The following is a 27,004-nucleotide window of genomic DNA, read 5'->3' on the forward strand; positions in this document are numbered from 1 at the left end:
CTCCAACAAGTAATTATAACTATACCATGAAAAGCTTCCTTCTCAACCGGCCCAAGCTTACACGATTTGTGAAGCTCCAATAAATCTCTAACCGAGAAACCGAAGATGGGGGGAACTCTACACCACTTACTAACGTGATCCCAAACTATCGCCGCAACCATACACCCGGTGTTAATGTGGTCAGCCGACTCGTTACCCAACTCACAGAAAGCACACAAATCATTCGTTACCGGGACATTCCTTCTAACTAACGCCATTCGGGTAGGAATTCTATTCATTTCTGCCCTCCAAACGTGAATATTACACTTCACCGGGACCCATTTACGGCATGAAAACAACATGGAAATATTACACTTGGTTGTTATCTAACTAGTTTACCATCAAAACGGCATGGAAATAATTAATCGTTTGTTAAATGGGTCAGCCATGACCCATTAAAAAAACTGACCCATTTAACAAACATGTTAAACTGAATAGAATCCATTTACCATTTGAAAAGATGTTTATTTAATTTTACGGAAAGTTATTTGAACTTTTGAAGTGTTAAAATTCAAAATTTAATATTCCATTTCCCATTTTATTAGTCTAAACAGATTTGGTTCAGTGTTGGGTTGCACCCGTAAACTAGGGCTGGCTGAGTGGTCGACAACCATAGGCCGACTACCCGTTAGGTCCGATTTTTAATTTAAAAAAAAAATTATACTTGTTTTTATGAAAAACGATATTTATATTTAATGTTTAAACTAAGTTATATAACAAACATTTGAGACATGTTTAAGCCTATCTTTATATATACATTAGTTTTTTACACAACTCAAATCATAACCAAGTAAGCCAATTTAAAAAATAAAATTGTTTAAAACCAATAAAATACTTTTTTTTTTACTTAAGGCCCAAAATATTTTTCGCCTCTGGCCCAATTTTTTTTCAGTTCTCGAAGTTGGCCATACCGTAAACATGTTTAGCTAAATGGGTGGCGTTCGAATAGACTTGATAGGTTTGCGAGTTATTCGTGTAAACTTGAAACACAAACACTTCTTATTCATAACTTAAAGCCAGCGCTTCCTCCAAAATGAAACCGAAATTCATGTCTGACTTAACGCTTTGTGATGCTTCTTCACTTATACTATGTCTCGAAGTCTTGCAATTTCCAAACCATCGAAGATCTTTACCCGAATCTCTAAACCCACAAAGATTCAAACTTTCGATCAACAACAATCCAAAGATAATATTAATAATATCACTACCCACCATCCCGCCTTCAATCCCGAAGCTTTCTGCACGTCAATTCTCGACAAATCAACCAGCAGTAGTCATCTAAATCAAATTCATTCCCAGATAATCACATCCGGGTTTCAATCAAACGGGTTCATTATCACCAAATTCATCCACGTGGGTTCAAATTTAGGGGAAATTAATCATGCACGCAAGGTGTTCGATGAATTTCCTGACCCATATGTGTTTTTATGGAACGCCATTATTCGCGGGTACTCGAAACAAAACATGTTTAATGAAGCTATCGCATTGTACACCCGAATGCAGAACTCGGGTGTCGGGCCGGATTGCTTCACATTGCCTCATGTTCTTAAGGCGTGTGGAGGAGCGGCTGCGTTTGACGTTGGTCGGGCGGTGCATGGGCAGATTTTTAGACACGGGTTTGAGTCAGACGGGTTTGTGCAAAACAGGCTTGTTGCGGTTTATGCTAAATGTTGGGAAATTGATCGTGCTAGAACTGTGTTTAACGGGTTGGGCGATAGGACGGTTGTGTCGTGGACGAGTATGATTTCAGCGTATGCTCAGAACAATCGGCCGGTTGAGGCTTTGAGAATATTTAAAGAAATGAGGAGTTTTGGTAATTTGCGACCCGATTGGATTACTTTGGTTAGTGTTGTGAGCGCGTATGCTGACGTAGATGATTTAGGACAAGGTGAATCTGTTCACTCATGCGTGATCAAGACGGGACTCGAGTCTGAACCCGACTTGCATATTGCTCTTATTACGTTGTCCGCAAAGTGTGGGCGTGTAATGACTGCAAAGTTGTTATTTGATGAAATGGAAACGTGTAATGTGATCATGTGGAACACTATGATTTCTGGTTTTGCTAAAAATGGTTGCTGTGAAGAAGCTATACTACTTTTTCAAAAAATGTTGTCGAAAAAGTTGAGACCAGATTCGGTTACAGTCTGTTCCACGATCTTGGCGTGTGCTAAATTGGGATCACTCGAAGAAGCAAGAAAAATGGGTGATTACATTGACAAAAACGAGTTAAATCACGATGTTTTCGTCACCAGTGCACTTATTGACATGTATGCAAAATGTGGGAGTGTTGACTTAGCCCGCAAAGTGTTTGACCAAACGAAAACCAAAGACATCGTTGTTTGGAGTTCCATGATTGTGGGATACGGTTTACATGGTAAAGCAAATGAAGCTATTAACCTTTTTGAATTAATGAAGCAGGCTCGTGTGGGCCCGAATGATGTCACTTTTATCGGGCTTCTTACAGCCTGCAATCATGCTGGACTAGTAGAACAAGGTTGGAGAATAAAGAACTCCAAACATGGAACTCCAAACAACGATGTCTTTGGTTTTCGTTTGGTCAAACACTTTGCGGGCTAAGTCAACACTCCCACATTTTGCTTAAAACCAACAAAATACTTTTTTTTACTTAAGGCCCAAAATATTTTTCGCCTCTGGCCCAATTTTTTTTTCAGTTCTCGAAGTTGGCCACGCCGTAAACATGTTTAGCTAAATGGGTGGCGTTCGAATAGACTTGATAGGTTTGCGAGTTATTCGTATAAACTTGAAACACAAACACTTCTTATTCATAACTTATGCCAAAGTTTGAAAGATCCAAAACAAAAAAAAAGTCCGTAAAATCATTAATTATTCAATAGATCAAACTTTTTTTTTTCCTTTTTAAGGGGTGTTTAGAATTGCTTATTTTAGTCATCTTGTGACTTATAACTCATTAAAAAGTTAAAAAAGGCATTTGAAATTGTTTGATATATGAGAGAATAAGTTGATAATAAGTTACAATATTGTAACTTATAATTTATCCTAAAAATAAGTTAAAAAGAAGGTAAAAGTAAGGAATCCCAAAAATGTGTACATGAAATGAAAACTAAATCTAAACAACTAGTATCGTCTCTGAGAATTTAAATACCTCGGCTGAGCTAAAAAAAAGGTCCGTAGGCCTTAATGCAAATTTTTTATTCTCTAATGTAAATGGATAAAACTTTTATCGGCCGATTTATTATAAGCAGAAACCATTCTGAGAATGAAATTATCTCATAAACCATTGTAAATAACCTTATTTTAACACCAAAAAACATATATATGTAATATGTATAAAAAACGCTTGTGCTCCCAAAACTTATGTACCCCGACCAATAGTGCGGCTCACACACCCTCCAAGCCTCCCATGTAAACAACACACGCACTAAACTAAACTAATGGCGGGAATATACCTTTAACGGGATAAATAATAGTGCATAATTAGCTGAATATCTTAAAACTGTGTGGATCAGACGAAGCGAAACCCAAATTTGAAGCCTAGCCTTTTAGGGTAAATTTATGTTTCACATTTCAGTTTGTATCCCAATCAAACCCGAATAAAAATACGGAAATTCTAGAGATACCACGGGTTTTTCTAAAAAAACCCACCAATACCCACAATTTTTGTCTTATTATGTTTTTCTTTTTCTTTTTGTTTCCTTTTTTGTGTTGTTTTTATATAAGAACTAGTATTTGCAATCCGCGCGTTGTGGCGGAGCTATCAAACTGCACTAAAAGCATACGTAAAAATGTTAATCCACGCACATGTGTTAGACGTGTCAACTCATGTATGAAATGTAAATTAAAAATTTGTTATGGTATTCTAATAGTACTCTATATGGTCTAGTCAAATTTTATAATTTATTTTTGAAAGGCGGTGTCAAATTTTATAATTAAAAGGAGTGTATTAATATATAAAACAAAACTAGTTTTTGTACCCGCGCTTCGCGGCGGGGGCATGAAGTTATCAATTATTGCATTTGTTAGCCTCATTGAAACCTAAGTTTTACATACATACATACATTAACATAGAGAAAACATACATTGTGCTATATTCCTAGTTTAGAGAAAATATACATTCTACTATATTCCTAGTTAAGTTTTACATATAAGGAGTTCCACATTCTTGTTCCTGTGAGAGTATGGATGTTGAAAAATTATCCAAGTCTCTGTTGTGTTCTTCTTTGGTGGTGTTATGGGGCCTGTCACATGTGGATGTCCAAAATGAGTGTGCAGGCAGTGCTTGTTGTAGTTGATACACTTTCATATTCTTCTTCAGCTTCGGTTTCTGTTGATAATGAGTTTGCAGTTAGTGTATAGTGCGAGTAGTTTGGTTTGTACGTCGAGAGTCGATGTGGTGTTTGCTGTGACAGGTGTGAGTGTTGGCTTTTTCTTTGCCTTTCAGACTGCTCCATATTTTATTAAGGGCAGCTGTAGTTGGCATGTTTATCCTTTGATTGCAAAGATTTCATCTGGAATTACTCTTATCTTTGTAGCCACGTTTCATGATTCATTGCTTATAGCTTGTTTCCAGCATGTCGATCATGTTTCATTATAGTTATATCTTTTTTTTTTCTTTAAATTGTTTTGATAATTGGTCTTCTTTTTCTTCGAGATGTATTCTCTTTCTCTTTTCTTTACAATAACTATCATTATATCAAACCTCATCTAAGTATCTTCATCAAAGTATAATTTAGGTTTATAAGATTATCATTTTGCTATCAAATTGATTAAAGACACAACAAATGGGTGAAATCATCTCCAGCATAATCTGAACTAAATTAATCTCAATAAAGCATGTGTTATACCAAAATTCTAGAAAGTGACACCTGAATACCAAATATTAGTGTGAGACGATTGAGAAAATAAATTGACCCCCATCACGTTAAGTAATTTCAATATTATATAACTGATTTTAAAAACAAAATCAGCCACTTTTGATCTTGTTAATAACGGCGCGCTACAGCGGGCACGCGTCGGGAACTCAGTTGTCACTCGAACAATTTTCAATCATTATGGCACTAAAAGCAAGGTATATAGATGTATAAAAGTAACAATCAATGTGAAACGTCGTACCAGTTCATTATTAGCAGTACAATATTGCCTAGCAATGATTTTGCTTATAAAAACAGAGTCCCCGAGCATGCACATTTATCACCCAGCGAGTTCCACGAAATTGAAAATATACATTCAAGAGAGAAAACTAACATATGAAAATGCTTACTTGTTAATCCAGCTAAAGATTACAACACAACTGAATGAAAAAAAATATATATGTTCGCGTGCACTTGCAGAGTTTGTGGTGAAATTTATAGCACTCTAGTTCGTCTAGGCAGGGTAATATTTTTGTATACAAATATATTCAAATAAATATAACCGAAGTCTAAAAAACAACGAAGCATGATTGTTGTGAATTCCCCAAGTTAAGAATCATGACATATATACTAAATTAAGTGAAGCAATTGAAAGGTAAACTTACTTGAGCAATCTTTCCTTTTTAACACATCATTTTCGGTGCCTTCTACAACTGGATCTTCTTCCTTCAGTTCCAACAAGATTAGTTTTGCAGCTGGATCACTTTGTATTGTATTAAAAACTAAATATCTGGTTTCATATAATCTAACCATATATCTACATTATTATAGTTTTGTTTTCTACAACTTAATGTATCTATAAATGAATAGTTTTGACGGAAAACTAAATCTCAAAATCTTATATGTAAACATGAACGACGTGTTTTATGAAACTGAGCAACCGACACCTGTAACCTAACAATAAGAGTTGCACTTAATGTTTCGGTCAACAACATAGTTGATGAACTATTGAGATAAGATTGAATATGTTCGTATGAAAAGTGAAATCGATAACCGTCAATGTGTACATGCCTAGGGTTATATAGACCCTTGACATAATGATATCATCCGACCCACATGTAACCCGGGTTGGTATGATATAATAATTAAGTGTTAATATATTGTTTCTAAACTAAAGCACAAATGAAATAAATAAATACAATATAAATCTAGCTTAAACGTATAATATCTTTATTCATTTAATATGAACACCTCCAATTACCAAGAATCCATCTGTGTGTATAAAAATCTGGTGATGGTCCAAAGGGGATCAACACTCATTTAAATCTGCGTTTCTTGATTTCGGCTAACTCTAATTCCCCGCAAATAAATTAAACAAATCCACCTAAATTAATATACTATTTTGTTTCTCTAATCAACACAACTTGTAGGACCAGGCATACATGCAAGTTAAAAAGAAAATTGTTAACTACAATTTGAGATGGAGCAACACAACCTATAACCCTAGAATTGGTGAATTCTTGTTTCCATATCCTAATTTGGGTGAATAACATAAACCCTAATTTCTCAAATTCTTTCCAAAACTACAATTCAAGTTGATTTTAGGCATATAGACTCTAAAACATAAATTAATGATAAAATTGAGGGATATCGAACTCACCAGACTTGCAATCTAAGAGGGAGATGAGATGGCAATCTTACAGAACACTCTATCATGGTCGGCCAATCAATTGCACCTGGGCTTTTATCAATCGTCTTCGATGCTGCTATCTTTACAACACACACACACACAATCTCTATAGAACAAGCATGCTGATTTAGGAAGGAATGTGAGGGACAAGTGGCGAGATGAAGACAGGTGAAACGATTTCCAGGTTGACAACAGTTGTAACGGTAAAACCCAAATACAACACCTGGAAAGTAACCATTAAAATACATTAAATACAAATGTGAGTAACCGTCACTTGTGATTTAGTATATATATATATATATATAAATAAATATGTTTCAAAATATATCTTTTATTGTTATGAAAAGCAATTTATAGATATTGTGTATTGTGTATATTATTTGTAAAGAGAACTTTTAAATGTGTGGAAGTTGTGAACTTTTATATATAGTAATATAAAATAAAATTTGTAATAAAAAAAAGTATGTAGTTTATAAATTATGTATACTTTTAATTACCAATTTATTTGGTAAATGATATGTAAAGTAGTTTTGTATAATAAATTTTTTTATTAGCAATAATAAATATTGAAGAATATTATATTCAATTTGTTTGGTTCGTATCTTATGATGTATGAATATGTGTTTGATGTATGTATGATATTGACATGAAGATATGTGGGTGGAGATTCAAATGGATGAAATTAAGAGGTATTAATCTAAGATTAGGTAGGCAAAGGAACAAACTACCAGACATGACTAAACCAAGTGTATCTATTAGTAACACCCATCATAGCATAGTATACAACTAAAGAAAGCATAAAATGAAGTGAATATTAAATTTGTGAGGTAACTAAAACCTGAAAATTGTATATATATAATTTATTTAAATATGTGTATTTTATTTATTATTAATAATAAATAATCGTTATTAACAATCATCTTGATTTCTAGAAGTTCGTAAAAAAACAATAAACACATAGATACACCAAAACATGTATTTTATACAAAATAACGAGTTCGTACAACTAAACCAAAATATAAAAATCTACATAAATGCCCCATCGTCGGGGGTCGTAATCGCCGCGTCATGAACATCGACGTGGTTGTCGCCCCTGCGCTTGACGCCCGATCCCTGACCAGCGTTGTCCACATCGTTGCCTCGTCCACTTCTGACACCCAACATGCTCGCCTCGTGGGGCAGGCGGGGGTGGTACATCGTACCTAGTACCACGCTGAGTGGCGCCCAGGTAAAGCTCATCTGACACTGCATCTGTAGCATCCCAAGTTCCAAGTGTTGTAATCGAGCGTTAGTGGCGGTATCCAAATGCATCACACGATTTTTACGGGGAACGTGCTACGACGATGGATAATAACAAAACAATAAAAACATTTAATAAATAGATGAATTAAAAGTAACCATAAAATGATAATATAACAAACGTACCTCATGTACGTCTAGATAATATTATTTTCTTAATATTTATCATTATATTTATTTAATATATATATAAAAATAACTTTGATTTATATACATTATTAACCCTAAACTAAATTATTACCCTATTATGTTTCCACCTCAATAGTTCAGGGATCTAATTGCAATTTCTATTATATTATTATATTATTAACTCATTTACCAAGAACCCCATAATCAAAACCCGTGAATCAGGATCCAAACCTGTAACCGCGACCGGTATGATAACTTGTGCCTAAATCCTTGTTCTATAATCGAATTTGATATTTTATGATCGTTGTAATAACGTCTGCGACTCCACCGACGTGATTCATTAGGAAACTAGGATCATTCATGATACGTATTGCCTATATGAATTAACCGAAATAACTCGTTTAAGGATTCATCATATAATGACCATTATAATCCAATTAATCCTCCCTGCACGGTCCTTATAGCAGCGCAAACGAAACCCCTTTATCTAATTATATTTTATTAGCTTCTATAATCGTGTTCTTGGACTCTCTCTGGCCGACGGGTTATCGAGCAATTAGAAGTGATTATGCATCGATTAAGGTAATTGATTATACTGTTGTGTTCGTCGTTTCTTCCTCATCAATAACCCTATTTTTATTTGATCGAACAATAACTGGATTAATCAATTGGATTTATTAGGGTTTATGTCTGATTTGGGGTTTCATCTGATTTGTTTATATTTAAGCGATAATCATGTTTACAACAAGTAACACACTAGCTCAGTTGGCTGGTGTGTGGTTGTGTAAAGTTCGGACCGCTGGGGGGCGCGGGTTTGAACCCCCAGCCCCTTTATTTTTAGAAAACATTTCCTGGCTATTAATTAATTAAATTAAATGATCAGATAATATTACAAATATACTAAAACTTATATATTAACTAGTTTCTTTTCCGAACCTTGGTTAAAACCATATATATATATATATATATATATATGTATTTATATATATGTATGTATTTATATATATATATATATATACTATATTAAAATACATATAGGAAGGGCATAATAGTCATTTTAACAAAAAACTCTTAAAATTAAGAGTGTACAAGTGACTTAGCATATGTTACAACCTAATGTTGCATACAAGAGGCTTTGTATGTGTCAGATTTGTCTCAGTTCCATTCCACCGCACCAATTTTTTGAAATCCCGCCCAATGTTTAAACTCTTTCACTCACCTCTCAGCTCACCATCTGAACTCCCACCATCATTCATTCCTGAAATGATTTACAGATCTGTAATCCACACAAGTTAAGCAGTCCGTCGATTTATAGATCCGTCGACGGTCCAGATCGACACTATTGTCTAGATCTAAACGAGGAGATCGAATAATGTTGTGAGTGGCCGGAGAAACAGGCCTATCTTTTAGCGGTCTCTTTCTCTACCTTTGAAACCTTCAATCTCTGACATCATACCCTTAAGATAGGATGAAGATACCATCTGCTGTTGTGGTGATAGGCAACGGCGTCTAGGGTTTCATTGGGGTACTAAAATTAATTTTTTTTATACAAACTCGATTGTTAAACACTAGAGACGGTCTAGATTTGTGATTATTTATTAGTCTAAAGGGAATCCGACGTTTATGTTTAGATATGTGAATTATATGAGTGTTTGAATTTGGGATTTTGTGTTTTGCTGGTGTGCAAGTTTGAATTTGTGTTTCGTTTTCTGTACACGTTTAACTTTTATAAGGGATTAAATTTATGTATTTTTTGCTTCATTGTTTCATGGTTCTTCCCATGATATGGAATGGATGCAACATAATCCTAAGTTCCTAACATAGATCCAGTCAAGATGGTTTTTCCAAACTTTTAGAATTTTTGAATGCCATAAGGTACTAGCAAGAGTGTAAATCTCCAATAGAGTGATTAAGTTACGCTTATCGAATTCTAAAATATTTTTTCATTTTTTTCTTAAGGAACGAAGAGCACAAGCTACATGAAGCATACGTTTATTTACTAATTCCGGGTAAGAATATATTAGCCCTTATTATATATTTACTTGTTTTACTGATTTTTGTTTGTTGTATATATGTTTAAATGTAAACTTTGTGTAATTTTTATGAACTTTTAGCAACTGTGGTCTTTTATACTTTGTTAGCATCAAGCCATCAAGAGGTACTTTACAAAGAAGGGCTTCATGTAACACCCCGTAACCGCAGCGGAAACGTAAACGGGATGCAACAGACACCTCTGATATCAACCACATTGTTTATAAAGAAAACTGAATACATTAATATACTTCAAATTACATTATCTCATATTTCATTACCGTCTAGGTGATACACACATCATACAATACGATACATAATTCTATTTATTATAATGTATCCTAACATCCAGCACGCAAATCTTACACACATCAAGCACTTAGCACGTAAGCAATCACTTCATCTTAGTTGTACCTGAAAAGCATGTGAGAAAACGGGTCAACTACGAATAGTTGGTGAGTTTTACAATTTGAGTAAACCATGATAAATCCATATCATAATATAATATTATCTAGGGACACTGTTAACCCAGTACTGTACTCATTCCGGAGGCAATGTTAACCCAGAAACACGATGTAATTATGCTGAGCCCACAAGCGAAACCTCTGTCTGGGGACACTGTTAACCCAGTACAGTACTCATTCCGGGGACAATGTTAACCCAGAAACACTTCTAGGGACATCTGGGGACACTGTTAACCCAGTACTGTACCCATTCCGTACGATTCCCGTATAATCAAATATTTATAAATACACGCAAATCCATGCGTTCAGTATGTACTTAAACATTTTATTAGTAACATGCTATCCGCCCCGGGAAAATATTTGAAAACTATTCAGAAAAAGGGGCTCGTGAAACTCACCTTAGCACATGCAAGCAGGTAACAACAATCATTATCAGTTAACACGTCCAATCTGTAATATGATCCCTACGATCGTTACTATACACTCATTATTAATATAACTTTAACCGTATCAACCGGTACATCTGGGGACACTGTTAACCCAGCACTGTACCCGTTCTGGGGGCAATGTTAACCCAGAAACACTTCTCCGGACTCAGATTGTGATATCGTTTAGAGTTCCATGGTCACAACTACTATTAGTCGTTTTTCTCGTTTTGCGTGCCTAGCACGGTTATCCGTTTTTACGTTTCAAAAATGAGTTTGGTCACACACGACCCGAAAGTAGTGGTTGAATGATAATTTAATTAAAGTTGTGAGATTTGAGCTCGGTTTAGACGTCCCGATTGGCCGCGGGTCCCGTTTCCGTCTTTGGCGTACCGGAAACTGTTAAATCGGTTAAAAATACCCAAATCATCCGAATTATTTTCGGATGATTCGTTTTTACTTGTTTAACTCTATTATATGAAAATAGTTCATTTTTAGGGTTTTTATACACCAGTCAGTTCGTTTAGACGAACTTTACCGGTTTATGCGTTTTAGACTTTAAAGGTTTGTTTTTAACTTCATTTTAGCACAAATAATTATCCGTTTAGTCTCGGATCTTGAAATTTTGCACAAATCACTTTTTGACAGTGGGGAATTTTATAAAAATATTTCCAGAATTAATTTTTATATTTAAAATTTTTTTATCTATTTTTAAACACCATTTAAACACTAAATATGTCGTAAATACCAAACGATCTTAGAAAAATTCCAAATTTTTCCTGGATGTCCCCTGCCATCCACATAGTCCCCTGTAATTTTTCCAGAACCAAAATCTTCTTTTACATGCCATTTTCACTAAAACCGAGCTAGAAAACCCTAGAACTCGTTTAACCGAAAAGCCTACTTAGACTTCTCTAACTGACCTGAAATTTTGTTTGTGACTTATACATGTTATAAAAAGCTTATCTGCAATTTTCCAGAATTTTTCATGATATTTAACTATTTTTCACCATTTTTGGCCAAAACCGAGCATTAAATTCACCAAATATTCATCCTTATCCAAAAATTACCAAAACTTCACAGAACTCATATTTTCATGTGTTTAACACCTCTGTAAAATTTCATGACCTAACTCTAAAGCATCAACAATCTGTCCACAATTCCAAAACCGAACATAAACCGAATATACCTTTCGTTTTCCGCCACTACAAGCTACAAACTCATCTTTCCGCCTTATCTACCACTAAATACAGAACCTACAACCAACATACCACAATACCAAGCAAGTTACACTCACGATCAAGCCTCTTACACTATAGTTTCGGTTATTGCTTTAAAAACAAAGATTTAACCGTAAAAATCCGTTTTTGGTCCGTTTAACTCCTTTCTTGGACCAAGATCCCTTGTATAACCCGTATACATCACTTGATCATGCAAGAATCGGTTTTCATCTTTGAAACCTCATTTTCTTGCAAATAAACTCAAGAAACGAAGATGGAAACGTGATTAACTCGATCCTTACCGTGTTTTTCTTGCTACAACCTCGGGTTTTTGGATCATGATGGAAAGGAGATGAAGATGGATGAATGTTTGATGAGAGAAAAAAGAAAAATAATAAGGAAATAGGGTATGTGTAGGCCGATCGGAATATGAGGGGGGTGGGGTGGGACCCACCTCTCCATTTCTATCCACACATTTGGATTCTCGCAATCCGGATAATGTTTTGGATAATCTGGTTCAGTTCGTTTTTTGGTTAAATGTTTAATTCGGCTTAAAACGAGGCTAAAACGGTCGTTTTTTCGGCTTAAAAATGAAATTTATATAAAACCGATTTAAAAACTTCAAAAACTTAAACCATGACATTTATTAACTTAAAACATCATATTATTAATTATTGCGCATCTTTTTCGGCTTGATTGATCGTCTCTTGCTCGGTTTGGTATTAAAGGTTTCGTTTAACGTACCGACGTACCATTAAATCGAAATTCTTTTTCTGTGCCGTACTTTACTTATCCCGAAGCATTAATGCTTCGTAGCATCACTAAATATTATAGATATCGTCTATAATTGAACCCTCGATTCGTTCAGGTTTCAATAACTATCGATCGATTAATCGCATAATCAATACGATGAATTATATATTCACGTACAATCAATACCCTGTATTCTTGTATAATTACTATGGTAATTCATGTACCCGACATTAAATATGACGTAACTATTGTCTACCGGTTAGGGTATACCTGGTTTAGGCGGAATCGTTACATTCTCACCCCGTTAAGAAATTTCGTCCTCGAAATTTTACACGCCTACTATCCCCTTCCGAGAGAAAGGGGGGGGGGGTTTCCCTTCAGAATTCACCCTCGCGTTACCAGGTATAATCTGGTCCTCGCAGTGAATTCCACTTAATCTTAATTAATAAAGCTTGGTGTGTCCAAACTGTTTAGTTTTCTCGTCTACTATCTCTACGGAATTATTTATGATATCACGCATGTTTTCTATGAGTACCTCCTTTACTAGTACTTTCGTTGCCTCAACGCCTAGGCACTTTTCAATCCGTATACATGGCAAAACGTCATGTATAGTATTTAACCCCTGGAGTACTTTAATCGATAAACTAAATGACCAATCATGGAGATAGTCTCATAAGGTCCAATATATTAAGGAGCTATTTTCGGTTTTGCCAAACCTTATATCACCTCTCTAAGGTGATGCCTTAAAAATACCTTGTCACCTCTTTCCAGCGACAATGGTTTCCTTTGAATGTTGGCATAAATCCTTTGCCAATCTCGCGTTGCTTTCAACTTATCTTAAATATTATAAATCCGATTGGTTGTTTCTCGAGTCAATTCAAATCTTATGGCTTGATTGACGCCCATTTTCAATTTAACAAATTGGTGATAATTACTTCACCCATAGAAAGCTTCGAGCTCTCGATGCTTCCTCCCCCGCTTTCCAATAATGGAAGTAGGATGACTATTTCAATCTGAAATAATTGAAAATGGTACTCCACGACGAGATACCATTTCATCATCATGAATTTGGGCGAGAATTCATTGTGGTAATCATCATAGATTGGGATGAAATGCGAGGATTGGTTAATCGATCCGCGATTACCCAATTTACATCATGCCTTTGATATATCTTGGGAATTTGCGTCCCGAAATCCATTGTAATTTATTCCCACTATCATTGGCGAATTTTCTGTCGTTGCGGCGTTCCCTAGGGTTTTCGGTGTGCAGCCTTATCTTGCACAACTTAAATTTTCACCAACATACGTAACCGCATCTTTCTCCACACTCGGCCATTGATAAAACCCTTTCAGATATTCATATCATCAATAGTCTAATCCGATCCCAGATGTATGGAATATTTCAATCTATGCGCTTCGTCCATGATTAATTCACGAAGGTCATGGAGGGTCGGGATCCAAACCCTGATTTTTGAAGTAGAGAATTTCGTCCACACGCTGTTCGAAATTCTTCTCATTGCCGTAAAGTCTCTCCTTTTCCAATTGTTCCTCTTTCAACGCCTCACGTTGAGCGACTCGAATCAGGTCCGAAAAGTTCGACTGGACTATCATCCCCAGCGCTCGCACTCGCAATGGGTTTAACCCGATCCTTCCTACTCAAGGCATCGGCTACGACGTTAGCCTTGCCGGGGTGATACCGGATGTCACAGTCATAATCGCTTAACAACTCGACCCATCTTCATTGCCTCATATTCAGTTCTTTCTGATCGAATATGTGATGCAAACTTTTATGATCGGTGAAGATGGTGCACTTCGTACCGTAGAGATAATGTCTCCAGATTTTAAGTGCGAAGATAACCGCTCCCAGTTCTAAGTCGTGAGTAGTGTAATTTTTCTCGTGTACTTTTAACTGTCGGGAAGCATAGGCTATAACCTTATTATTCTGCATCAACACGCATCCTAACCCGCTTCGCGATGCGTCACAATACGCGACAAAACCATCGTCTCCATCGGGGAGACTTAAAATCGGCGCTTGGCACAATTTTAATGGTTTCTATCTTATTTGGATCTATGTGAAATCCTTGTTGCTTTACAACATGACCAAGGGATTATGCCTTCTTTATTCAAAATCACATTTCGAAAACTTCGCGTACAACTCCTTTTGCTTTAACACTTCCACAATTTTCCTTAACCGTCGTTCGTGCTCTTCTTTACGTTGCGAATATATCAAAATATCATCAATGAATGTTATGACAAATTTGTCAAAATAAAGTTTACAGACTCGGTTCATGAGGTCCATGAATGCTGCCGGCGCATTTGTTAGTCCGAACGGCATAAATAAGAATTCATAATGGCCGTAACGAGTCCGAAACGCTGTTGTTGCAACGTCCTCATCTTGGATTTTTCATTTGGTGATAATTATATCTAAGATCAACTTTTCTAAAAATAAATCACCCCTTGCAGTTGGTTAAACAGATCATTTACTTCGAAGAAGTGAATACCTATTCTTGATCGTCACTTTATTCCATTCTCCCTAGTCAATACATATCCTAACACTTCCGTCCTTCATTTCCCAAATAACACTGGTGCACCCCATGGTGACTAACTAGGTCGTATAAAACCTTATCCAAAAATTCTTGCATTTCAGTTGGTGCAAGTCGGTAAGGTGTTTTAGCAACAGGGCCAGCTTGAGGCATTAAATCGATTCTGAATTCGACCTGTCGGGTTGGCGGTAATCCAGGAAGTTCTTCTGGGAAAACTTGTGGAAATTCGCGTACCATCGGGATATCTTATATATGTTTTCTTTTAAATACTTTGGCAATCGCGTTTGTTAAATACACCACGTCTTCTTGTCGTAAATATTATAACATCTCAAGATGAGATTAGAGTGGTAACATAATACCGTACACTTTTCTCTGTATCTAATCGCTTCATCGTCCGAAGGAGAGCTTCTAATCATCTTCTTTTCATATTTGATTTCAGCTTCATGTTGAGTTAGCCAATCCATGTTAACTATTAGGTCAAAACTTCCTAACTTTACTGGTCGTAGGTCAATAAGGAAAGGTTAATCGTTAAGAATAATAGGACAATTCCGAACAATTTAGTTAACCATCAGGGGTTTATCGTTAGTGATTCTACAGTATAGAGTTCTGTAGTTTCACTAATTGGTATCTTTCCAAATGATAGGAGGTCAGCAGGAACTGTAAGGCCCCGAACCCGGGCACCCTACTTTAGCGTCGGATTTACTCATAAACACAGTTCTTCAAATCAGAGTTTATTAAAAACTTTACGCGGAATATAAAACTTTCATAAAACATTACATATCAATTCATAATCATGTCTTAAAACATTCCTCTTGTCTTTCAAAATCAAAACATAACTTATAAAACATATCAGATCTTCAGATGCCAGGCTTTAGTCTTCTGCCATGTGTCCTCCACTCAAGCCAGCTGTCTCATCCTACTTACCTGCGTGCATACTAAAAGTCAGCTACGCTGAGTTAGTTCTAGTTAATCATACAATACCATACAATACCTTATTACATACATACGTACTTAACCTCATAACTTTCTTTCCTACACACATAAGTACTCATACCTTCATTCTTACTTACATACTTTCTTTCTTACTTACATACTTTCTTTACATTCATAATCATACGTTTTAAAGAGCCTTTCGCCCTATAACCTCACAGATATTATAAGGGTCTGGTCCCTAACATCACAGATATTATAAGGGTCTGGTCCCTAACATCACAGATATTATGAGGGTCTGGTCCCTATCCTCACAGATATTGTAAGGGTCTGGTCCCTAACATCACAGATATTGTAAGGGTCTGGTCCCTAACATCACAGATATTATAAGGGTCTGGTCCCTAACATCACAGATATTATAAGGGTCTGGTCCCTAACATCACAGATATTATGAGGGTCTGGTCCCTAACATCACAGATATTATAAGGGTCTGGTCCCTTGTTTTCGAATATTAGTAGGGTTCGATTCCCTCTTCGTTACCATACAACCATACATCATACCTCGAGTATTATTAGGGCTCGGTACCCTTTTCGTAACCATACAACCATACAACCGTCATTTCCTTCTTTTATTAGCTTTATTACGTTCATACACATAAACGTACATATCATACTTACCATATTTATAACATTACAACCTGACAGTACGTACAATATCCGAAGATCGTTCACGTACCATCAAGCAATCAATCATACATATCACATATATCACATATGGCATACACTTATCACTTAGGATAAATGTATTAACAACACATCAAGTATGCACACAGCCCCGAAAACATAACAAGGAATGGGGCTAGAAACTCACCTGAACTCTGCTTCTTTTTCTGATAGCTGTAAATCCCTTCTCTAACTGAGCTCGGCTGACTGTACAAGTTACACGTATCAATACTCGTCTGATCTAATCTGGTGGCCTAGTATTAGCTTACTTTAACTTATCGCTTTATAAATTATTTTCTAATCAAACTTGGCTTTAGGCGAAGTTAAACCTCAGGCGAACTTGGCTTCAGGCGAAGTTAAACCTTAGGCGAACTTGGCTTCAGGCGAAGTTATCCTTAGGCGAACTTGGCTTCAGGCGAAGTTAAACCTTAGGCGAACTTGGCTTCAGGCGAAGTTAAACCTCGGGCGAACTTGGCTTCAGGCGAAGTTATCCTTAGGCGAACTTGGCTTCAGGCGAAGTTAAACCTTAGGCGAACTTGGCTTCAGGCGAAGTTAAACCTCGGGCGAACTTGGCTTCAGGCGAAGTTAAACCTTAGGCGAACTTGGCTTCAGGCGAAGTTATCCTTAGGCGAACTTGGCCATAGGCGAAGTTACGCTTGAAGGCGAAGTTACGCTTGAAGGCGAAGTTACGTTTGAAGGCGAAGTTCATCAGGCGAACTTAATCTTGCAGGCGAAGTTATCGCGCTGCAGATCTGTTTGCCCATAACTCCTTCGTTTCTTAGCCAAATAACTCGATTTTGGTACCCACGGAATCGTATGATCGGCGCCTACAAATCCCAACCATCAAATCGGCCTAAAATCGACGTTTTAGGGGTCCGATTTAGGGAGTTTGGGTTTCGGGTCCGGTTAACCCATCCAATCCTAACCATTTTCAGTAATATTAGCTTTGTTGGATTTGTTCTTACCTTACCAACTCAGATCTATCAACAAAATCTCGGGTCTCGGCTTCGAATCTTGATCGGTTAGAATGTGTGTGTTTTGAGTGTGTGTATGGAATATGTGAGAAATGGTGGTTAAGGGTATTTATATTAGGGATCATGGGCTTAAGCCCATGGACTCTCCTTCCTTCGTTCATAACCCAAGTCCATAGCCCATATCCATTACCCAACACTAGCCCGACCCATACCAACTCCTACTCTATTTATATCCCGATAACCCGAGTAAACTTTCCCTCTATTATTAAGTAATATAATTAATATTATCTTGAAATTTCGGGATGTTACAGGAACTAACTTCTATCGACGACCGTAAAAATATCACTGAAGCCTATTGATTTAAAACTACAACATACTTAATACCACCTTTGGATCATGACGTGCTTTATTCGAATTACTCACAAAAGTACGGCTCCTTGCTTGATCAGAGATTGATGCTTGTCATGAGGTTCGTCTTCCAACGACACCTTGGTTCAACTTTGGGCAATTTCTCTTGAAACGTTCTGTACTGCCGCATTCATATCAAGTACAACTGTTTGGCATAATTTGATTTCTTTGGATGGATTGTTATTGAAGTTGTTGGGTTCGGAGTGGTTGTACACGAATGGGTTGGGGTTGCCGGTTCACGTGGCTTCAATTGGTTCCACAATTGGGGCATTACGTCCATCTTTACCACACCTGTGGCCTACTATCACTCGACATTCTTCTTCCTGCCGATAACCATATTTTCCACATTTAGGGAAGGATCCTTTATGCGGTTCATGTTTTCACACCAGAACTAGTCTTAGTATAATTCTGGGTTGTAGGACATACCTACTTATTCAAAAGCCTATCTTGCACTATTCCTTTATCATTTCTCTTCTTTAACACTCGACGTCTCACCTAACGTCCTTCCATTCCGCTTCCCATAGAGTCAAATATATCAATGCTGGCTTGCGACACAACCCTTCCAAAGGTTGTATATTTTACAGGATTGACTATACTCCTTATCGATGGAGTTAGTCCCAATATAGTGCTCACTTCGCTTAGTTTCAGAAGTAATTAGCCATGTTACCAGACATGACCATTCCTTCAAACGATTAGCGTGTTCTAAGTGATCAGCACACAACATTTCTATCTGCCATAGCTCAGTTTCCAGTCTCTGAACTTAATTACTTGAATAAAAGTGCTCTAGCACAAGAATTTTAAATGCTGACCATATCGTCTGAGTAATAATTTTCTAACTATAATTTTGTACCATCGTGTTCCATCACGATACCACATAATCTACCAACATATCTGTAGCATATTTCACTACACAATGTTCTAGACTCCTACCAATATCCTTAACCATTTCGATCTTTTCTATTCACTCGCTAATCTATTCCTCCCTTTACCATCAGTAAACTATTAATAGTTTCCTTAACACAACCAACAAACATATCCTTATACCGGATCTAATTCATTACGACTACTATTCATGTTTAGTTTATAACTAATACTTGTAGTCATAATAGTATTTGGTGGGACATTATCACTCTTAGTAATAACACTAAGAATTAAAATATTCATAATCATGTGATTTCTCGATCTATAATTTTGTGATCACATTTGCATCAACACTAGCAGTGATCTGTGATACGACACTCGGTATCATCATCTGCTATCTTTGAGCAATCAACTGAATCATATCAATCTCCATCATTGGAGTTACTCTTTTTATGTCATTCTGCCGTACTCATCCCGTACGCAGTAATCAATACTAATCTCACCGTATAACTCGTTACCAGCTCAATCATAACAGCAGGTACACATACACACCAAATATTATCATACATATTACACATACCAGTATCTAGTATATATGTCCCACAAATATAATATCATAAGGACTTAACCTGACGTCGGTTAAAGTTTAAATATGTTTCATAACCCTTGTCACCAACTGACATATAGATCTTTCTCAACACAGATTAATGTTTACTATGCTTGATTTCAATATCCTTCTGCAAGTCAGCATAACCGATACATGCTCACCGTGAGCACCAAACGATTACGTACAACGGAGTTATAATATCCGTGTCTATTTGTACATCTGGCATACACAGTATACCACCTACGAACGAATAACCAACTATGCTATAATGATTCCAACACCTCTTTGTGTATGCGTAATCATTCTGTTTGAGTATACATGGGTATGGGCATCTAACGGATGTAAGGATAACATAGGGAGTTGCAAGGTTCAAGGTGATCGCGCAACATGGGTTGCCTTCAAATATTATTAATTACTATTATGGGAAACTCTATCACTTGCTCAGTCAATGTCCTCAGGCGTTCTAGGTTTGCTAAAATCAGTAATTCTCGATCTGGAGGTGGTATGTCTCATATGTTTGAGAGTGAGCAATACATATATATATTTCTATATATTATTTTTATCTGCTCATTTATTATCCATTTTATTATTATTATTTTATTTTTATTTTAATGGAACAAGAATGGGTTCAGGTACAGGTCCGTCCGTACGTGAGGGTTGGCGGTTCGGGTGAACATAGGGGGTTATTAGGATATACGGTACCGGTGTTGGTAGGGTAAGGGATTTATCAATTTTGGTTGGGAGTGACGGTTACTAGATATTTCTGGTTAATATCAAACGGGAGATCTAACTTGGTACTATCATAACTATGGCCCGATAAGTCAGACTCATTGTCAACCGATGCTCTAGAAATTTTCAGCATCCTCAGTACTTTTATTATTTTATCCCCCGGTTCCTTATCCGGGTCCCATTTCTCAATACATGTACCCACAAGATATGTACATATATATATATATATATACACATTAGCACGTATAAATAATATTATATACTTTACACATATGTTGCCATTTTTACCTATTAATGTACCCAGTGACTTCCCCTGAATTCCCTCGTGTAGACAAGTCTGTTATTATGTTCCGGACCATAATAACTCACTTGTCCATTCAAGTTCATCCAGATCCCGTCACTATATATTATTAGTTGATATTCAGATCCTATAATACTTGAGCTACTGGTTATATTTTAGATATCTTTTAAAGACATCCTAATTCTTTTATAACCAATGGCTCTGATACCAACTTCTGTAACACCCCGTAACCGCAGCGGAAACGTAAACGGGATGCAACAGACACCTCTGATATCAACCACATTGTTTATAAAGAAAACTGAATACATTAATATACTTCAAATTACATTATCTCATATTTCATTACCGTCTAGGTGATACACACATCATACAATACGATACATAATTCTATTTATTATAATGTATCCTAACATCCAGCACGCAAATCTTACACACATCAAGCACTTAGCACGTAAGCAATCACTTCATCTTAGTTGTACCTGAAAAGCATGTGAGAAAACGGGTCAACTACGAATAGTTGGTGAGTTTCACAATTTGAGTAAACCATGATAAATCCATATCATAATATAATATTATCTAGGGACACTGTTAACCCAGTACTGTACTCATTCCGGGGGCAATGTTAACCCAGAAACACGATGTAATTATGCTGAGCCCACAAGTGAAACCTCTGTCTGGGGACACTGTTAACCCAGTACAGTACTCATTCCGGGGACAATGTTAACCCAGAAACACTTCTAGGGACATCTGTGGACACTGTTAACCCAGTACTGTACCCATTCCGTACGATTCCCGTATAATCAAATATTTATAAATACACGCAAATCCATGCGTTCAGTATGTACTTAAACATTTTATTAGTAACATGCTTTCCGCCCCGGGAAAATATTTGAAAACTATTCAGAAAAAGGGCTCGTGAAACTCACCTTAGCACATGCAAGCAGGTAACAACAATCATTATCAGTTAACACGTCAAATCTGTAATATGATCCCTACGATCGTTACTATGCACTCATTATTAATATAACTTTAACCGTATCAACCGGTACATCTGGGGACACTGTTAACCCAGCACTGTACCCGTTCTGGGGGCAATGTTAACCCATAAACACTTCTTCGGACTCAGATTGTGATATCGTTTAGAGTTCCATGGTCACAACTACTATTAGTCGTTTTTCTCGTTTTGCGTGCCTAGCACGGTTATCCGTTTTTACGTTTCAAAAATGAGTTTGGTCACACACGACCCGAAAGTAGTGGTTGAATGATAATTTAATTAAAGTTGTGAGATTTGAGCTCGGTTTAGACGCCCCGATTGGCCGCGGGTCCCGTTTCCGTCTTTGGCGTACCGGAAACTGTTAAATCGGTTAAAAATACCCAAATCATCCGAATTATTTTCGGATGATTCGTTTTTACTTGTTTAACTCTATTATATGAAAATAGTTCATTTTTAAGGTTTTTATACACCAGTCAGTTCGTTTAGACGAACTTTACCGGTTTATGCGTTTTAGACTTTAAAGGTTTGTTTTTATCTTCATTTTAGCACAAATAATTATCCGTTTAGTCTCGGATCTTGAAATTTTGCACAAATCACTTTTTGACAGTGGAGAATTTTATAAAAATATTTCCAGAATTAATTTTTATATTTAAAATTTATTTATCTATTTTTAAACACCATTTAAATACTAAATATGTCGTAAATACCAAACGATCTTAGAAAAATTCCAAATTTTTCCTGGATGTCCCCTGCCATCCACATAGTCCCCTGTAATTTTTCCAGAACCAAAATCTTCTTTTACATGCCATTTTCACTAAAACCGAGCTAGAAAACCCTAGAACTCGTTTAACCGAAAAGCCTACTTAGACTTCTCTAACTGACCTGAAATTTTTTTTGTGACTTATACATGTTATAAAAAGCTTATCTGCAATTTTCCAGAATTTTTCATGATATTTAACTATTTTTCACCATTTTTGGCCAAAACCGAGCATTAAATTCACCAAATATTCATCCTTATCCAAAAATTACCAAAACTTCACAGAACTCATATTTTCATGTGTTTAACACCTCTGTAAAATTTCATGACCTAACTCTAAAGCATCAACAATCTGTCCACAATTCCAAAACCGAACATAAACCGAATATACCTTTCGTTTTCCGCCACTACAAGCTACAAACTCATCTTTCCGCCTTATCTACCACTAAATACAGAACCTACAACCAACATACCACAATACCAAGCAAGTTACACTCACGATCAAGCCTCTTACACTATAGTTTCGGTTATTGCTTTAAAAACAAAGTTTTAACCGTAAAAATCCGTTTTTGGTTCGTTTAACTCCTTTCTTGGACCAAGTTCCCTTGTATAACCCGTATACATCACTTGATCATGCAAGAATCGGTTTTCATCTTTGAAACCTCATTTTCTTGCAAATAAACTCAAGAAACGAAGATGGAAACGTGATTAACTCGATCCTTACCGTGTTTTTCTTGCTACAACCTCGGGTTTTTGGATCATGATGGAAAGGAGATGAAGATGGATGAATGTTTGATGAGAGAAAAAAGAAAAATAATAAGGAAATGGGGTATGTGGAGGCCGATCGGAATATAAGGGGGGTGGGGTGGGACCCACCTCTCCATTTCTATCCACACATTTGGATTCTCGCAATCCGGATAATGTTTTGGATAATCTGGTTCAGTTCGTTTTTCGGTTAAATGTTTAATTCGGCTTAAAACGAGGCTAAAACGTTCGTTTTTCGGCTTAAAAATGAAATTTATATAAAACCGATTTAAAAACTTCAAAAACTTAAACCATGACATTTATTAACTTAAAACATCATATTATTAATTATTGCGCATCTTTTTCGGCTTGATCGATCGTCTCTTGCTCGGTTTGGTATTAAAGGTTTCGTTTAACGTACCGACGTACCATTAAATTGAAATTCTTTTTCTGTGCCGTACTTTACTTATCCCGAAGCATTAATGCTTCGTAGCATCACTAAATATTATAGATATCGTCTATAATTGAACCCTCGATTCGTTCGGGTTTCAATAACTATCGATCGATTAATCGCATAATCAATACGATGAATTATATATTCACGTACAATCAATACAGTGAACCCTGTATTCTCGTATAATTACTATGGTAATTCATGTACCCGACATTAAATATGACGTAACTATTGTCTACCGGTTAGGGTATACCTGGTTTAGGCGGAATCGTTACACTTCACTTGCCATATAGCAAAATCCACAGTGAGGTATCATTTCTTGATTTTCTACACAAAGGTCAAAAATATGTTTTTTTTTGTTTTTGTCATGATGTTGTTTACTATCACACCTAGACTTTTGATATATAACTCAAAATAAAGTAACGTATCATATCTTGATTTTCAACCTTAAAATCTAGAAAGCTTATGCTTAGATTTTGATCTTGTTCACAATTTTACCAACATTTTTTCCCTTTCATTGTTATAATTTGTTATAGATATGTGAATTGGTCTTGGAGCTTTTTTAATGAATGTAAAACGTTTTGCTGAAGCCAATATTTTAGCAGTCCTTGTGAAAGAAATTATTAACCGCGTCCCGAGCACAGACTTGACAGACATACATGGAACGAAGATACCCGTTGTTAAAGGTGAGCTGGAGTTTAAGGTTGTTGAGTTTGCATACCTATCAAGATCAGAATGTTTTGTATTAAAAGGTCAACTTTTAACTCGAATATAAAGTTTGAAGATTTTTACCTTTGACCTCTAAAGTCAAACAAGGAATTGTGACATTCATATGATAAAATAAAATTGTTATTTTTCATAGAGAATCGATATTGGATTATGTGTACTAATTGTAACTTGATAGATATTTTCACACTTGTAACTTGACAAAATAAAATTCACCTTCCTCGATCTCGTCGGCATTAACCATGCTCATCAAAAATCCTCGTTCATTATCCATAAATAAACCGTATTGGCCTTTACAGACTCAATAGGTTGCACGCAAGTAGTGTCACGATACACCACTAACTGCTTATCTCCACCTTCAACCTCAACACCAGCAGAACTGCCAAATGTGCTGATCTTATGTTGCTACTCACCTCCACTTGTTCCAGCATCGGGGTCTTGGTCATCGTCATTACCTTTCAGCTTTTTCAGCATATCGTCTTTGCACGCAAGCTGAAGGATGATGTCTTCTCGTTCTTTCAACTTCCCCCTAAGCAGTAACAATAGCTCGCATCTCACGATTCTCATGTTGAAAGTATGAGATGTGGCTGACCATCTTCCATTGATCCAATCGCATATGTTCTTGTAATTGACGATTAGCGACCATTTGAATCAGATTCAACAACATATTCATTTGTTGAGAAACTGGCATAGTATGGAAGGATGGAGGAAGCAAATTCATTAGACCTTGAGGACGGTTGAATGCCATAAATGAGAAGTCCAGTAGTTGCATAGGCATCGGTGCCATAAATGAGAAGTTCAACCTATGGAATAAGCCTCTAATCCATGCTTTATCAAACTCACAAGGATCATCTACGGTAGGGATGAGCTCGGTACCGTACCAGTACCAAAATACCGATCCCGGAAATCATGAATTCTTGGTACCAGTACCGGGGTAGTACCGGTACCGAAGGTAAAAATTCGGGAAATACCGGTACCGTACCGATCCCGGAACTCAAAACTTTGGTACCGATTTGGTACCGACGGTATTGGTACCAAATCGGTACTAGTACCAGGATAGTACCGGTACCGAATTTTCTCATCCCTAATCTACGGTATCAGTAAACCGTAGGACCTTGTGTTAGTGCACGGTTTTGCGTCTCAAGTCTTTGTATTTAACGTTTGTTTTTTATAATGTAAAAGTTATTTATATTATTATCTAGTTTGTTATGGTCAATCTAGTTCGTTAAGGATGTTTAACGAACTAGATGTCTAAGTAATTATCCCTCCTAATTTGTTAAGGATGTTTAACGAATTAGAGGGCAGTTCGTTATACTTATAAGTCGGTTTGTAATGTAACGAAGTGGAAGGCTAGTTCGTTACGGAATGTGTAACGAACTAGATTCCATCTTCTATATATAGAGGGTTCCTTCTCTGTTAATTTTAGTTTTGTGATTAACATTATTGAACCTCTGTCCATTTATACTCTCGATCAAAGCTTCTGATATATAACGTATTACTATAATATATACACATACATACACCTAATATAACTTATAATTAAGAGTAATCATGAACTAAATCCATCACGGTATTAGATCTAATTGTTAATTGATATAGATCTGAGTTAGATCCGTGTTCTCTCAAGTGGTATCAGAGCTTTCGGGGTTCGATTGCTCTTGATCTAGTGAGTTAATTCGTTATTTGAAGGTTTATAAGTATAATTTAAGTTTTATTTAGATTCAATTTTATTTAAACAAATTCAGTGTTGATTTGGTTGAATATGGACTGAATTGAGAAGAATTTGTGTTTGTTAAAGTATTGGTAGTGTGTGGTTAAGTGGAATTAGGAATTGGTTTGGATTAGTGTGGTTTTGATTGGATTTGAAATTGACCGAAAACAGGGGATTGGTTTTTGGACAATTGGATTGGATATTGAGTATGTTGGTATATGGTGTGTTGCGATTTGATTTCGCGATGGATTTACGAGTAATTTGAGCCATTATTTGCGTGATTTGGTGTAGTACCGAGTTAGTATTACGAATTTGAGATAGTGTTTGGTGTTCTTCATTTTTCCAGAAATTTGGAAATTTAGGATGAAGATTTGAAGATCTTCATATGTTGTTGAAGATTTGTTATATCTTTAGTTAATTCGTTATTGTAGTTTGTTAAACCTTCTTAATTTGTGCTCAATTCATTACTAAGTTCGTTATCAAATTTGATTCGTGCTCCTCTAGTTCGTCAGACACGTGGTCTGATTCGTTAACCTCATATCTAACAAACTTTTGCCACGTGGCAATAGTTGTCAGAGTTTGTTATAACCGTTATAACAACCTGATTCGTTAGTTAACTATAGCTAATTCATTAGCTTGCTTCGTTACCTTGAATCCGAGATTCG

At 36.3% G+C, this 27,004-nt stretch overlaps 1 pseudogene; it reads left to right on the forward strand.

Annotated features, from left to right (window-relative positions):
* Positions 1-1,128: 1,128 nt before the first annotated feature.
* LOC143584993 (pentatricopeptide repeat-containing protein At3g12770 pseudogene) lies at positions 1,129-2,616 on the forward strand (annotated as a pseudogene).
* Positions 2,617-27,004: the final 24,388 nt, after the last annotated feature.

The sequence above is a fragment of the Bidens hawaiensis genome, unplaced genomic scaffold, assembly GCF_021521415.1.
Source record: "Bidens hawaiensis isolate Kalapana, Puna unplaced genomic scaffold, B.hawaiensis_p1.1 tig00033528_1, whole genome shotgun sequence".
In the NCBI taxonomy this organism is placed as follows: domain Eukaryota; kingdom Viridiplantae; phylum Streptophyta; class Magnoliopsida; order Asterales; family Asteraceae; genus Bidens; species Bidens hawaiensis.